Source organism: Geospiza fortis, unplaced genomic scaffold, assembly GCF_000277835.1.
Source record: "Geospiza fortis unplaced genomic scaffold, GeoFor_1.0 scaffold333, whole genome shotgun sequence".
In the NCBI taxonomy this organism is placed as follows: domain Eukaryota; kingdom Metazoa; phylum Chordata; class Aves; order Passeriformes; family Thraupidae; genus Geospiza; species Geospiza fortis.
Window position 1 is genome coordinate 1,199,094 of NW_005054347.1, and position 15,975 is coordinate 1,215,068.

The 15,975-nt window shown below is 40.4% G+C and overlaps 1 protein-coding gene across 1 annotated transcript in view; it reads right to left on the minus strand.

Annotated features, from left to right (window-relative positions):
• The window catches only part of ST6GALNAC5 (ST6 N-acetylgalactosaminide alpha-2,6-sialyltransferase 5), a 113,501-nt gene that overhangs the window by 20,227 nt on the left and 77,299 nt on the right, over positions 1-15,975 (minus strand). The gene's annotated exons all lie outside the window — the stretch shown is intronic.

A 15,975-nucleotide genomic window follows, 5' to 3' on the forward strand; every position in this document is an offset into this window, starting at 1 on the left:
GATTCTACAATACACAAAGTTGTACCACCTCCACAGCAGGATCCCAAGGCAGCCTCCACAATCACTGGCATATTGACACCAAAGACAGATGCTGGAAACAGGTACTGGCAGCTGAAGTGGCCAAAACATCCATTTAACTTGGGAGTGACAGGTTGAAGAAACACACTGCAAATTTCTCCCATGCACATATGTAAAAAAGAAGAAGAGAGAAAGTTTGTGCTAAAGTATTTGTATATTTCGTTTTGTACAAAAACCAGATGCAAAGAAAACATCTTGAAGACAGGCATATAAACATTTGTGTATCTGCAACTATGTATCACTACAGTTTTAACTGATTTTGGACAACTGCATTTGAAAAATAAACATTTTAAATGAGGCGTCAGTTCTTTCAGTTTTGGGGGGTTTTCAAGCATTCAAAATATGTCTCTCCAACTGTTCACTATTACCACAGTCCTGACCAGGCGATAAAAATAAACACATTTATCCAATCAGGATGTTTGTATTGAGTTTATTTGTCTGCATGCAGGTTAATGTGAAATTAAATACTTTGTAGATGGAAATATTTAGCACTGAAGTGAACCTGCCAGTGAGGGTTAATTAGACAATCAAGGACAAGAGCTGGCAGACAAGAGTCTGCCAACATGGCATTGCTGCTCCAAAGAGGTGCTCTTCAGTTTACAACAGAATGTTCTGTGTGGGTGAAAAGGATGAGGTTAACTGGAATCTCTGGAGGAATCACTGAAAAAGGCTGGCTGGAGAGAAAGGAAGGTCTCCCCCAGAGAAAGGTACCCTGGGCTGCAGAGCAAATGAGACGAAGGAGCCCTTAAAAAACAGAGCCAGGGAAGAGCTGATAGCAAGCCAGCTAATTACAGGGCAAGAGCAGGGGCTGACCTTGCTAGAAGTAAAGTCTATTTCAGATCTGTGTATTTCACAGATGTTTAGGGCACTGGCTTGTGGCTGCGGCACACAACTGCTTTTATTTATGCTTTACCCCAAGCATGATTCCCAAGCACTTAGTTAACACTCTTCAGTAATAGTCCTTGCTGAAAGGTGTAACTGATCTGAAACTGCCAAAATGACAAAACTTAAAATCACAGCTACCTGATGCATTTGGTCAAGGAATATGAAGTGTAGGAAGGTGTGCCAGAGAGAATGCAGGAGGTTGGTTTAAAACAGATACTACAGAAATCAAGAAAAAAGGAATCACCTCTTAGTGAACAGCAGCAGAAACAATACCTTCCTCCAAAGAGGTGCAATGTGGAGTCCCAGAGTCACAGGGGATTTCTGAGTGCTTTATACACTTTATCTGCTTTTTATTTTACATTATTAGTCCTAAATTGTACTCCTTGGATGTGATGTGTGTGTCATTTAAGTGCATTTTACCTGACAGTGGCATTGAACAATTCCTCCTCAGTTCTTCCTGGGTTGGGGAATGGAATGTATTTCACAGGATCACTCCCTGGATCCATTTCACAATCAGAACAGGAGGCAAAGAGAAGTCAAAAGAAGGCAGGAACAAAAAGAAAAGATAGGTGGATGCACATACCCAGCACTGCTGTCTTTAGTAACACTGAATGCACATAAAATTCAGCCCACATTGCTACGATAAGATGGGTAACAGTGGTAGTGGTGATAGAAGAATGACAAGGAGAACACGGCAGCACAACCAAGAAGTTCTACATTGCAGATACTTTTACAAAGTACCTCTCAGTCTTTCATTGTTTAAAAGTCACCATTACTGATGCCTTGACATCTAACTGATAACCTGTCAGCAGGAAGTTTTAAATTCTGTAACCAATGTTTGCTTTTCAGGGCTCTGTACCACACCTGGCTGCAGCCCAGGATTCTTCTTTCAGGTGAATGAACTTCTGTCAGTTTCCTCAGAGCAATAGGCATATTCTAAAGCAGTTTTTCTGCACTGGACATGAAAGTTCATCTTCCTATGTCCCAAACAATGCTCACCCATCTGAACATCACATTTTTACAAACTCAGACCTTCTCTAGAGCCACAATTTCAACTGTCAGAACAGAGGGCAGGATATTGTCTTCTTGTAAGGGACAAACACTGGAGTGTCCATAGTTTTTTGTATGGGAATCTGCTGCCCACATCCCACAGTCCTGGTGCTTCTCACTCCTGGCACTCCCTCGGAGCCCTGAGTTGTGCCCACCTTGCTGTGCACGCCCTGTGCAGGTGAAGGTGCCAGCCCCCAGCCTGGAGCAGCCTCAGCAGGGCTCTGGGCAGTGTCCCTGTGCCTGCACTGGCACCACCGAGCCCCCAGAACCTACTGGAGGCCACCCCAGCCCTGACACTGATCTCACCCAGCTGGCACACAGGGACAAACAGGGCTGACACACTGTGACCAACACATCTGCACAGGACAGGGCACAGGGGGACAATCTGCCAGGAGATGGCACGAGAGCATAATCCTGGCTCAGCCACAGGCACCGGGAGCCCAGGAGAGCCCAAAGCACTGACGAGGGACAGCCACTGAGGGCAACCTGACATCCTGAAAACCAGGGTGGACAAAGGGGGTATTTCACCTTGGGCACGGCAGTGCCTGCACTGTGTCAGCCCTGCCCATTGCCCAGATTTGCACAACTGAGGAGAAAAACAGCATCCTCCCAGGAGAAAGCCCCGCTCCTGTCAGCACAGCACCGCACAGCCGGGAGGAGCCTGTCCTGGAAACCCACATTGGAAGAAATGCAGCCAAACTCCACTGATGTGTCAGCACTTAATTACAGCTGGAGTGAGGTTCAAATCCTTCCCTTTCTGTCCTGTGTTCTGCTTCCAGAAACACTCACTCAGAAAAAACTAACAGTGCAGGATTTCTACCCCTCAAAAATAATAATCACGCTACAGCCCTACTATTATAATTAAACAGAAATTAATTACATTTTAGAGAAGGGGACAGGTTCCAAAGGCTTAGCTGGTTTCCTTTTTAATTACAATGTAATATTGTGAACACAGCAAAAATCTTCTTTTTAACATGCTAAATGTGCTGGGGGTTATGTTTGCTTTAACAGACTGCAAAGGATGCTACATTTGCATTTAATTAAAAAATAAGTTATTAAAACAGTTTACTTTGGTTCATTGTATATTTATTTAGCATGTGGATGGTTTCAAATCAGAAATAAGATTTTTTTTTTCAATTAGGCGTCAACAGACACCTGGGAGAGCAACTAAAACCAATGTATTTTCAAAAGAAAGCTTCTTAATGCAAAAACATTTCGCCTGTCACAACTAGATTATTTTTGACCATTCACCTTTTCCAAAGGAATCAATCTCTATCCCAGAAGCTAAACAGGATGTTACCTTTGTGACAGGAACAAAGTAACACAACCCCAGAAACTGGAACACGTGCAGAATCCCCACACCAAGCGTGAGCTACCCTCCAGCCCAGAGCGATCTGAAGAAACAACTCCTGGGGGTAGATGGCATTGTCCCTTCCAGCTGTGGAAGGGCATTGGTGGCTGTGGGAATGCAGGCTGGGCCTGCCAAACCTGGCAGAGCATTTGGGAGAAAGAAATTCTCATTTTCAGCTCCTGAGCAGCCTTACATGGGAATCAGGCAAAGATTTTGGCAGATACAAAAAAACAAATGTAGGCATCCAGTTCACTTGAAATTCAAATGAGGAACAGCAAAGCTCATTTATGTGCTTTCAGGGTTAGTCAGCAACTAAGCAAAGATTTTTTTTTAACTGAAACTTTACATTTAGGTTTAGAAGTAGAGTTTTAACTGGGTTAAGTCCTGCTTTACACACCAAAGCTATTCACAGGATCTATCTCTGGGTTTCCGTATTAAATAAAAGTCTTAGGGAACCATTTCTGCATAGCCACATATCTGATTCATCACTCCTTGGAAGGCTACAATACATCTGTCATGGAACCCTGCTAATTACTAGTAAATCACCAAAGTTGGAAGTGTCAGAACCATATCCAAAAAGAGTTAAAGTGAAAAGCTGAATATTCAAAGAGCTCTGGGGTGAAATTGTGTCACTTTACAGATGAACCTGTAATCTATGTGAAAATAAATGATGTATAATGATTACAAAATTTGAAATCAAATCTTCACATGGGGACAAATTCAATAAGGTTAGGTGATTATAGGACTATGCAGCAGCATCAGTTATGGAGCCAGAAATAGTTTCATGTCCCTCAGAGGCTACAAAAACTCTGCGTTGCTTTATTCACCAGCATCAGAGGGCATTCACTTTCATCTAATAGTCTGGGGGGGTCTCATCTGGAGGGAAAAAAAATAATGGAAGGCATGAGTCCAAGAAATGACTGGCAATGATCCTAACTTATCATCCAAACTACCATTTGCTCTGCCAATTGATGGGAAATGAAGTGTGATCAATTCCAGTCCACTGTACATTGTTCCCACTGACTGACCTGCCAACTCTTTGATTGAATAATTAGCTAAGATATCAATATCTGCCATTTTGCACAATGCTCACAAGACAAAACCCTTAAGTTCTCAGAAAATGGACAATCACCACATTATCTGTAACTTTACATTTTCTTTCACATTTGTGACTAAGCCTTGATATTGCCAAAATACGGAATAAAAACGTAACAGTACATGAGAAGTATTAGAATCCAGGAGCATGAAATCTAGAGGTCATTGTAACCCCTGAAGGAATACAACATACATTTTTAATCTTACAGATGAATAATAAGCCATACCAAAAAGGATTAGATCTGTGCTCCTATTTACAACAGTTCACTGTAAGTAGCAACCTATTTTCCACTCTCATACCAGGGCAAGAAGCGTTAACTCAGGTGCTGGGTGGTGACTGACAGCAACGCTGACATTTTAATAGCAGCTACTGTTTAAGAGCACTATCACCATCTTGTGCTTCTTAAATAAAGATTTAATCTACTTTTGATGCAGCAGAGCTCTGCAGACCTGGCAATCTGCTGTTAGGGCACATGGAAAGGTTTCTTTACTCCCATCACCCAGTCCCACACCGGGTGTGTAACAAGCTGTTCCAAAGCCATAAATTAGGCTCAGCAAGGCACTGCCTGACATTATACTTTACATTACAGTCCCAAGCCTGAAGTGCTAGCAAACAGGGACACTGCACTTACTGTTCTATTTCAGACATAAATGGTGTTAACTTCAAACACAAATCAGTTATTCAGTGCAAAAATGATACATGACTTGTAAATTGGACCCTTTATAAGTATTTTGGCATTTCTAACTTTAGTTCACACACATGGATGTAATTCCCAAGTATCCAGATCTCATAGCCGTATATAAAGACACCACTTCTCCCAAAACCATTCTGTTGAGGCTTTGAGTGTGCCCACCACTTTTCCCCCTAATTCTCATATTTATTCCCCTCCTACATACCAATGAAGAGCAAAACCAGATAGGGAAATGTACAAACTGAAATTGCAAACGCATCACCTAAAATGAAGGAAAGGGCTAGTGGCTTACAAGGCAGGAATGAAGAAACCATGTGAAAGGGAAAATCACAGAATTACAAAATCAGTTAGGCTGGATAAGACCTATCTTACTCCACCTCATGGATGACTAATTCCTTTCCATGCTATGTTGTAACAAATCCTAGCCCTTGCTATTTAAGAACAGCAAAGTCCCAATAAAGACACGTGCTGCTGCTCAGTGCTCACTTTAATGCGCATAAACAGAAGACATTTTGGTTTGACAGGTAGTGGCATCTCAACCCAAAGAAAGCAGATTCACCTTTCCTTCTGGGCTGACAGCAGGTTAAGAGCATAATGCCATAACTTGGTACCAACAAAAGGCTTCCTCTGCACCCTGTCCTAGGTCTTTGTTTTTCAATTGGCAGAAAATCTCATACCCAGTGCCATCCTAGTGCTGGCAGTTTGTCTGACTGATCACCCTGAATTGCTTCAACAGTGACCACCTAAGAAGTACAGGCTATGCAAGTTCTGTGCAGGCAACTCTTACTGTGGAAATGTACAGATGTATTTACTATTTGCTGATTAATATAGTCTGAGGCAACCTGGTTCTGTGCATTTCACATGTCGAAACACCTCCCTTGTATGTTCTGAATGATGCCTTTTAATTCTATTTGAAGACCCATTATCCAATATTATCTCACAATATTTAACAACGTGTTCATCCCTCCTGAATAAAAGACTGGAATGACCAACCCCAAGCCCACAGGCAGACAAAATCTTAACAGACAAACTTCATCAGAAATAACTGCATCCTTCCTGTATTACTCATGGCAGTTGGCCAGCCTCTTTTCATGAAAAAAAAGCAACACCCAACAACAAAACAAAATCTACTACAAAAAAACTCACAAAAAAACCCCAAACTCAAAATAAAATAATAAATAAAAAAAACATTATCTGTGGTTTTTTTACAGGGCTTAGCTCTGGTGAGTAGTAATTAAGCACCGTGAGTACCACAGAAAAAAAATGCCTCTCCTTTCTCCCTACTAGCAAGACTAGCAGCATGTGGGATAAAAACATAAAATATTCTACTCTTTCCAAATTAGCCCAAAGCACAAACTAATACCAGTATTCTCTTTGTTCTTCTCACCCAGAGCAAATCCTACATGAAGTCTGAGAAAGACAGGTGCAACTTGAGCAAATTAGCTCCAGGAATCAAACAGCTTATCCAAGAAGAGGTAGGATATCTAGACTTTCACATTTGTGGAATTGGTTAGTAGGCATCAGTGATAATGACAGTATGATGGACTGACAAGACTTTACTCTCCTCCAAGACTGGAAAATTCTGATTCCGCCTGGCAATAAATGTGAATTATTTACAGAGTAAAGATTTGGTAGCTACCATGCAGTCTGCTGCACATGGGTGTATGGAATCCTTCATACCATAATTTTGCACTATACATGCACGGATAAAATGAACAGAACTGAAGTAGAATACTTCTATATTGAAAAATATTTCCCATGTTAACCATTCATCTTAATACCATGCCTCTTCTTATCTGATTCTTTTACTGAGTATTGGCAGGGTTTTTTATTCAGCTAAGACTCACTTAAGAAGGAAAATATGCAGTCGTTTAGCAGGTCAGGTCAAAATGGATAAAGAAGCCTCAGGACTGCCTAACATGCCAACACGCCCTACAAAACAACATTTACTAAACAGATTTTCACAAGCAGCAGTTTCTATTTAGTAAAGTGGTAAATGCTATCTCGCAATATCTGAGAGAATTAAACATTCTCTGTGAAAATTAGCCATCCAGCATCACAGGAGGTTCCCCTTTATCCAGCATCAGTTAAATTCTGCTGTCTTCTAGGAAGGAGATTAAATTTCTCCTTTAAAACTCTGTTTCCAACTCTCTAATGCACTTTGGCAAGCTTTCAAAGGCAGGCTGGCACCAACGAAATCTCTTTCCAATCCAGGCCACTTTCTTTGCACCCAGCTTCCCTACTCACTATTTTTTCTGTGTTTTTTCTTTCTTTCACAGTTGCTCACTCCCCAATACACTGGTTTTTTCCTAGGCTAAAATCTCTATGCCATGCACATGCCATTGCAGTGATACAACTAAAATGAAGACGTTAAATTAAGAATGCATTTGAAACATTCTGAAATTAATTTTGAAATATGAAGGAAGCAGATGAAAAACTGACAACATGAACGTGAATTTTAAGATGTAATAGAAATCAACTGTGCTTTCTGTAATGGCTTAAATAATTTTTTCTATTTCTTTTGTACTTGCTATATGACTTAAACCTAGCAATTACAGCGCTTCTGGACCTTGGCACACAACCTTCCTTCTAGCAACTACACCAGGCTTTTCTTGACTCAGGCATCACCAACTGAGAAGAACTGCTGCATATTGTAGTCTTTGATGATTTTTGTAGTATCTTTGATACTGCTGGACAGTCCCTCTAGGATGAGATCCTGGTGTTCTCCAGCTCAAATCCTAAGCTATGATGAACCATGATCATGAGTTGCTGGAGCAAAGATATGCCATGAGCAGACACCATGGATTTCATCCACGTAACTTCACTTTGGCATTAAAAAAAGAGCATCTTCTAAAAAGCTCTTCCCTGGTGAGCAGAAAATATACAATATTTTAATTTATTATCAACAGGCCCATTATTACACTGAAACTGACTCAATTTAAAGAACTTTCAACCCCTAAAGGGTTTCAAGCAATTCCCAGTAAATTTCCATGTCTAGATATGTCAATAAATTCAGCCTCTTAAGCAGCAAGAATAATCCACCATGGGAATTACACTGCATTTACCATATGTATGCAAATAAATTTGACTAACAAAAATATCAGTTTAAATACAAAAAGTCAGATACTATTTGTATTTATCACTATTAAGTATAATTTCACCCATTTTCTTTGTTTTGTACCAGAAAAACTGCAAAGGGGTGATTCCTTCACAGCCAGTAATCCTGCTGAGCTTCAGCTTTTACCCTGGTTTCTTCATGAAATCTGTTCCAGCTGCCAAGTGTGACAGGTATGCAGCAATATATGCTTGGTGATGAGCACTTGTGACAGCATTTAGGCTGACCCAGTTTTCAAGGCAGTTCATATATCTTAGTGGGAAAAAAAAATCCATATCAATGAAAAGGATAGGAATGCTATTAACACATAATATTGTCTCTACTGACCCCTCCCAAAGAGAGAGAACCTTCCTCGGTAGTCAGCCCTTCCCATTCTTAGGCAATTTTTATTCTAGAGATATGTCATTGTTACAGCAAAACAAGTATATTAGGTTTGGAAAAAGCAATCTTAGCAGAGATTCAGCTATACAGTAAAGGAAATGCTTTTTACAAAGCAAGCTGCATCACCCCCTCAATCATGCCAAATTCTGCCAGATTTACATTACAAATCATTCTACATTACAGTCTCCTCTAAAACAACTGTGCCTGGCTGTGATCACATCTTTTCTCCTCTCTCAGCATCTACCTGGCTCCTGACCATAGGTCTGGGGTCTGATGTCCTCCCATCACCATCAACAGTAGCACAGAAATAGTTATTCCCATTATTGACATCCTACAGAAGGCAACAACCTCCACTGCCATTTGGACAAGGCACTGCCCTCAAAAGCTCTAGAATTTCCAACTGCTTTAGCCTTTCTTTGTGGTAAACAAGCAACTACAACCAGTCCTTCCACTGACCAACTACAAAATCAGGCTGACCAATAATGCTTTGAAAGCTTCCTATGTCCTCTTCTCTGCTTAGCTGTCACATGAGAACAGCCTCGCTCGATTACTACTAAATAAGAACTTCATCTTACTATCTGAAGTTCTGCTTAAGTGGTTTTTACAAGAATAATGGTAGTTTATTGCTTTTGAGCCAAGAAATTCTCAGGAAAAAAAAAATCCCCCCTTCCCCTCTCTTCCACATCAGATTCATTTAATTAAATGGCTGTATCTCTTACAGCCTAGTTTTTCCCCATATCTCTTAGAGCCTAACTCAATATTTGGATGCCAGGTGCTTTCTCTCTTACATTGTAGAGTGTAATCAGGATTTGAAACTCTCTGCCAGTTGGCCACTTGGTTGATGAGGAGTAAGGCAGAAAATGCATCTTAAGTTCAATACTCCTTTCCATTACTTAATGCAGAAATAAGCCAAAGAGTGAATAAGGAGAAGAGATGGTGAACAGAGATTGCACAACATGCTTGCCTGATGGCTCAAGAAGCTCATCAACACCTGAGGGCTTTCAGGAGCTCTCTGTGAGATGGTCATTGGTGAAGAGGCAGACAGAGGAGTGGCTGAACCCAGCTCTTCCCAGCACTCAGCTCACATTCCCCCTTGCTCAGGTCTCTGTGCCTACAGGCACAGCTTCAACCAGAAGTACAGAGCAGCCTGACCCCTACATGAGTTTGTAGCTTAAAGATTTGGGTTGCATCCTTGAGAAAGAATTGTAAATCACATCTGACCAAGGAAGAATGAAGGGTTTGCCTCCTGCACTGTAGGTAAGCACACTAACCAGCAGGCCACTCTCCATGGCAGAGCAGAGGACCTTCTTGTTTAACTGAGGGCTCAGAGGATTTTTGCAAAGTTTACCTTGAACATCAATTTTTGAAAAAAGGGCAGAGGAACTTATTTCAGGATCAGCATTAGGACAGTGTGAAGGAAGGTGTTTCCTCAGAGCTATGAATAAGCATAAAGATAGATATTGTTTTCTATCATCTCTTGGTTTGTATTTAAGTTTTTTGGGGTTTTTTCCCCCCAGATAACTATATTCTCTTTTATACCTACGCTAATGTACATGTATCTACTTAATACTACATAAACTAAGCAGATTTCGTATTTTATGTCCATACACAGTTACACCTCTAAGGCTTAGACAGTATCAGTTTAAATACTTCAAATATATTACTGTTTTACCCACTTTCACAGACTTTTCTGAGTGTTGTAGGAGGAGATGTTATTTCCTGCAATACAAGTCCAGTGCAAAGCATGACTCTACTTATGTAATATGCTTTTGTCTTCCTTTTGTGCATCTTTATCTTCATCATTAATTTTGTACCACCACATAAATCCCAGTGTTTATCTCCTGTAAGAATACGAAACACTGTATTGCCTTCACACTAACAGGGAAGCAGAAACACTATACCTTTCTTCCTGAAGACAGATTTTAATGCATTCTTTACAGAAAAGTGCCCTCCTTATTGATACAAACAACATCTGAGAGGCATCAAAGTTGCAGTAATAGTCAGGCTGCTAATGCGAATCACAAACGCTTTTTCAGCACAAGTGAACTGGGATCTTACTGCCCTAAACACTGATACATAAATACAGTTATTTGACATAATGCAATTTCAGAGCAAAATCACATCAGTGCATTGACCTAATACCAAGTTCTGTATGACAGTCTCATATTCTTGGCTGATTACTTAGAAAATCAAGCCTAAACCACCCTGTGCAAGTAAAAAATATCAAACCTATAGAAAATAAGACCTTATTGGACAGATGCACTCTGAGATTCTAATTCTGCTTCAATTCCTGTTTAGCAGAAGTTCATTAAACTCCTACATCATGAGTCTGACCTAGAAAAGTAAATAAGTACTCTGCTATTCCCTCTAGAGCCCTGAGTTACTAATAAGGAATTATAAATCTCCAGCCACTTTGTCAAGCAGCCAAATACATCCCAAGTGAAACACAACTGCAACGTTCATAAAAATGAGACCAACTGAAATGCAAGACTAAAAATGTGATTTTGTTTTATAGACCATGAACTAATATCCCATTGTTTCCACTTTTGTGAACTACAAATATGAACAAGCAGGCATGCAGTAAATGCAACTAACTTCACCCATCTAACTTCACCAAGTCTTCACTGGGCCTTGTTTGTCTCCTCCTTGAGCATAAAGTTCCTGCACTTAAATAGGACTGTTCCTCATAAATGTTTAAGCTTTTATGAAGACAGATTGGCAGTTTAGATGTGAAGAGACTAAGGAGCAAATAATCATAAAAAATTCTCACATTCCTCAGCCAAAGTCACCACGCAAGCCAGAAATGGGTCTGTAATGGGATCACAGTTCCCTGGATCAACTTCCAGCGCTAAACCCCACAGAGTATCATGGGCATTGCTCCAGTAAAATTATAAGCAGATACATTACTAGAAATTTATGAATAATCACATTGAAGCAAAGCCACAGCCTTTTCTGTATTAAGGGTGAAACCTGAGCTCTGCTGGAAAACCTGGCTCACTGATAACAGCCTTCTTGGCTTCAGTGGGTCTAGGACTTCCCCTTTTATTCTAAATGTTTTCTGAAAATCTGCCTTGGATTTGTTGATTCATCTGTTGGATGACCTCAGTCATACTACCCAGGCCATGTTAAATATAGTAGCTTGAATTGTCATTACCTACAGCAATTAAGCCTATAATTAGATCCCCTTCAATGTCTTTTTGACTTGCAAATGTATCTCTCTGACCTTCCTGGTGCTGTTTTACATTTGACCCTAGAATTTCTTTGGTTGCTTTCCTAATACAGTAGCTCCAAAATTGACTTTGAACTCTCTGGCCAAAAAGCTGAGCCCTGGTTTTAATAGCATAGTGAGAATTGTTTCTAATCACGTTTCCTCTCTCTAGCTACAAAAGACTTACGGTTGATTTACAAATCATCCTGCTGCTGCTTATCCCACTGCTTTTGCAGCTGTCCATCAGCAAACAGCTTTGCAGAACGTTCTGTATGCTGCTGAAACTTCAAAATTTGCAACTGTACACATAAACATTGGTTTTGGTAAGAATTTGTCTATACTGGTAACACTGGTAAGCTCGACCTTTCACCTTGCAAGGCTCACTCCATTTGTCATGAGGAAACCCTCCCAACAAGACCATAAAAGTCCTAAAAGCCTATCTGCTCCCAGAGATGAAGATGGTATGTCTGGTTCACAACAGTCATGTTCTGGCCATGACTAAACCTTCCCAAGTCAAACACTGCACATTTGGCTGCTGCCTTCTGAGGGCAGAATGGTCTGTACAATGCACATTCTGTGCGTACACCACAGAACAGTTTGGGACTCTGTGGCATGAAAATAAGTTATAACATGGCTTCTCAATTTGAATTATACCTGATGTATTTGTCATGCTGATTTTTAATTCTCTACCCACCTCTAAAGCTGAGATGGCACCATTAATTACATAGCTGGAACACCGTACCTGTATAAAAATGTGAATGAAATTGCTAAATTAAGATTGCCTCCAAGAAACTGTTGCTTAGACTCATTAGCAATATAATAGTGCAGTAATTGAAATGCATGCAAGAAGGTGTTTATTCAACTGGCCAAGAAATCTGACAGTTACTAAAGGCAATCTTAATCTATACAAAGAGAGGGTTAATTAAAAATATGCAAATAGTTCATGTTCTTGTGTTTCAAACTAGGAGGTACCTAGTGTCCCATTCAAATAGATAATGAGAAGACAATACATCCTCTGGAAGATCACAATGAGATGTGAAACACATTGTACAAAAGGTGTTAAAAATCATGTGTTGAAATACAACATACCAGGAAAACGGAAATTAAAATCTTGTGTACTGGTTCAATCTGCATCCCTTTTAGCATCCCACAGGGAAAATAAACATGTTTTGTAACTACTGACACCTTCACATCAAATTCAGAGACCAAGTCACTGAGGGGGTTTTCCAGCCTCACACAGAGTTTCAAAGACAGCGTGTCACAGGCTTTCCAGCTCTGACAGAAAAAGACAGACATGGCTTTGGGCTGTGACTGAGACAATGTTGGACTGTTATGTGGTTAAAAACAGCTAAAATTCCACCAATTTTTCAGTAAACTGAAGAGTAATGCTAGAAACTGGACAGTCTGTGACTCTACTTCGGGCAATTTAATATCTCCTATCTTTTATTTTCTTTCTCTCTCTATTCCATAAAATGCCAATAAATCCTCTTTTTCTTTAATCTAAGCTTAATTGGGTTTTTGGCTGTTATCTGGGGAAATTACTTTTTCACATTCCTGAGGGAAACAGAACAGTGTCCTCAGGAGAGCTAACACGTCAGCCTGGTGGTCAAGGTCAGGGGAAAAAACTGTTATCTTCTTTTAAGGAATTGCCTCAAAGGGGTCAGTCATGTCACTATGAACAGAGAAAGGGCTAAATTACTTGAGGATACAATGCACCATCAGGGACCTAGATACACATAATAGCCTACTGGTACTGAGAGGTAGGATTATACACAAACATGTTAGGAATAAGATGGATATCTTAAAAAAACACTTCAAAAGCAATGTGCTCAATGAAATACAGTGCATGTGCAGAAGTCATATCATTTAAATATAAAAGTGTAATTAAAGTGGTACAATTGTCCTAATGTGGATGGAGACTTAGAGGTAGAAAGGTGTTTCATGATAAGCAAGTCTTAGAAAGCAAAGGTGTTTGTTTCATGATAAGCAAGTCTTAGAAAGCAAGAATAAAGGACATCTCTGGGATAAGATATCTTGACACTATACATCTGTGCCCATGGCAGAAGACAACTATTTCCATTAGGGATGTGAACATAATGGAATGAAAAGTGCATGTAGACCAGTCCCAACAAAAGAGAGCACACTTTGACAGAAAAGGACAAAATGGGGTTCTTGATTAAAAATGCATTTGAAAAAAGCAGTTGTCTTTTGTTTGTACATCAAAGGCATGCCATCATGAACACAAAGGGAACTCTGCATCTCAGTGATGTCCTCCTCAGAGTTTCCACAAACAGGCTTTCCATTAACAGTTCTCCACATTGTGTAATTATAGCAAACAGAAATACACCCACCTTCACAAGGTGCTTTCAATGGAGTTATCACTTTGCAACACTGAGCCTAGCATTTTCATTATTTTTGCTGTATTGTATCACTGTGCCGCTTTGAATATTTATTCAAAGCATCTGTGTTCCAAATATTTCCATTTTCAGAATATAATTTAATGTATAGACAGAGCAGCAGACTGTCTGCTTCCCGACAGGGCTGATAAGAACCAAAATGTTTACAAGGCAAAGCTGTCTGAGAAGCAAAGCAACAGACCTCTGCAGGACAGCTGCTCAGACAGGAGTATCTGTTGGAAAAACTGAAATGACTCACACTGACAGAACCATCCTACCTGCTAACCACACATGTTCCTCTGAAATACCAACACAACTCATGAGTACAACCAAAGCTATTTTTATTGTGAAAATACTACACTTTCCCCTACTGGGGTTAGATGTAGATACAGTACAGATAAATTCCAGGCACCAACCTGCTTGTAACGTTTTGCTGTGGCACCAACTCTATTCCATGAGGTTTTTCTCCTCTTAGCTTGGTGTGCTGGGTTGAACATACATAATGTCGTACTTTGCCTGGATGTCCTCACCAACTCTGTGTGGCATGGAAACTCACGTCATAGTTTGTGTTGTTTGTCCCTAGCATTGAGCACTCTTACCTCCAGTTGCATTCTTTGGCAATGCCTCCTGCAATCCTAACTTGCACCCACGATCTATTAAATCCCTACCCAGGATCAAGTTGCTCCCATGGGACAACTGTACAAGTGATTCAAAAAAATACCTCAATATTCCTAATTCTACTGTGGCTGCTTTGTGAGAGGGCTTGGAAGGGAATAAACAGCCCTGAAACAAACTGCTTTATGAATTATTCTGATGCAAATTCATACTCTAAAGCACTTCTCTTGTGCTAGAAGAAATGAATATAAACAACTGAGAATATATTTTTATATTTGGATTTACAGGGGTCATTATAAAAGAGTGATTAACTCCAACAAACCTCCACAAAAATACTGATTTATAGAGTTAGGTGAGAATCACAGTAGTGATTGACAGCCAACCAATACATTCACCTAACACAGAGTCACAGTCAATAAATGTTAAATTCCATTATTCCTATTTCATGATGTGGATTTTAAAATATTTACACCTAGATCTTTAAAACAGATAGACACAGAAATCTGTTAGAAATAAATGCAAATTTTCATCAAACTACTTCTGAAGAAGTGACCCTCTGGATTTCTCAGGGTGTTATCATCACAGTTAATGTATTCACATAGGAAAGAAATTGGCTCAGTCACACAATCTATCAGCTGAGACTTGCTGCACCCTCCTCAGTGAAGAAAATAATCTCATATTAGAATTTTGTACATTTTCAAACTGTTTCAAGAATTAATATTGTTCTGCACAGCTTGATCCCTTCCCATAGTGCTGGCTAATATGCTGATATCACTGTAAAATCAAGGTCCTAAACCCATGAAATAGTGAATTCTGTTAAAACTAGAAGGTGCTGATCCTACCACGCTACCGTGGCACCCGTGCGCCAGTGAGGTCCAACGGCTCCCTGGGATGCAGAAGGAGGGGGCTCTCCATGGAGCTGGCAGGGCTCAGCCCCAGCTTTCCAGCCAGGGAATGGAACAGCTGGGGCAGCCCCAGCCCTGGGCACGGACAGCTCCCTGGGGACAGGGATGTGCTGAGGCCAGGCCAGGATGTCACCCTGAGGCTGGGCCTGGCTGAGCAGGGCTGGGACACAGCTGAAGGCTGGCACTACTGCAGGGTTGGTGTCA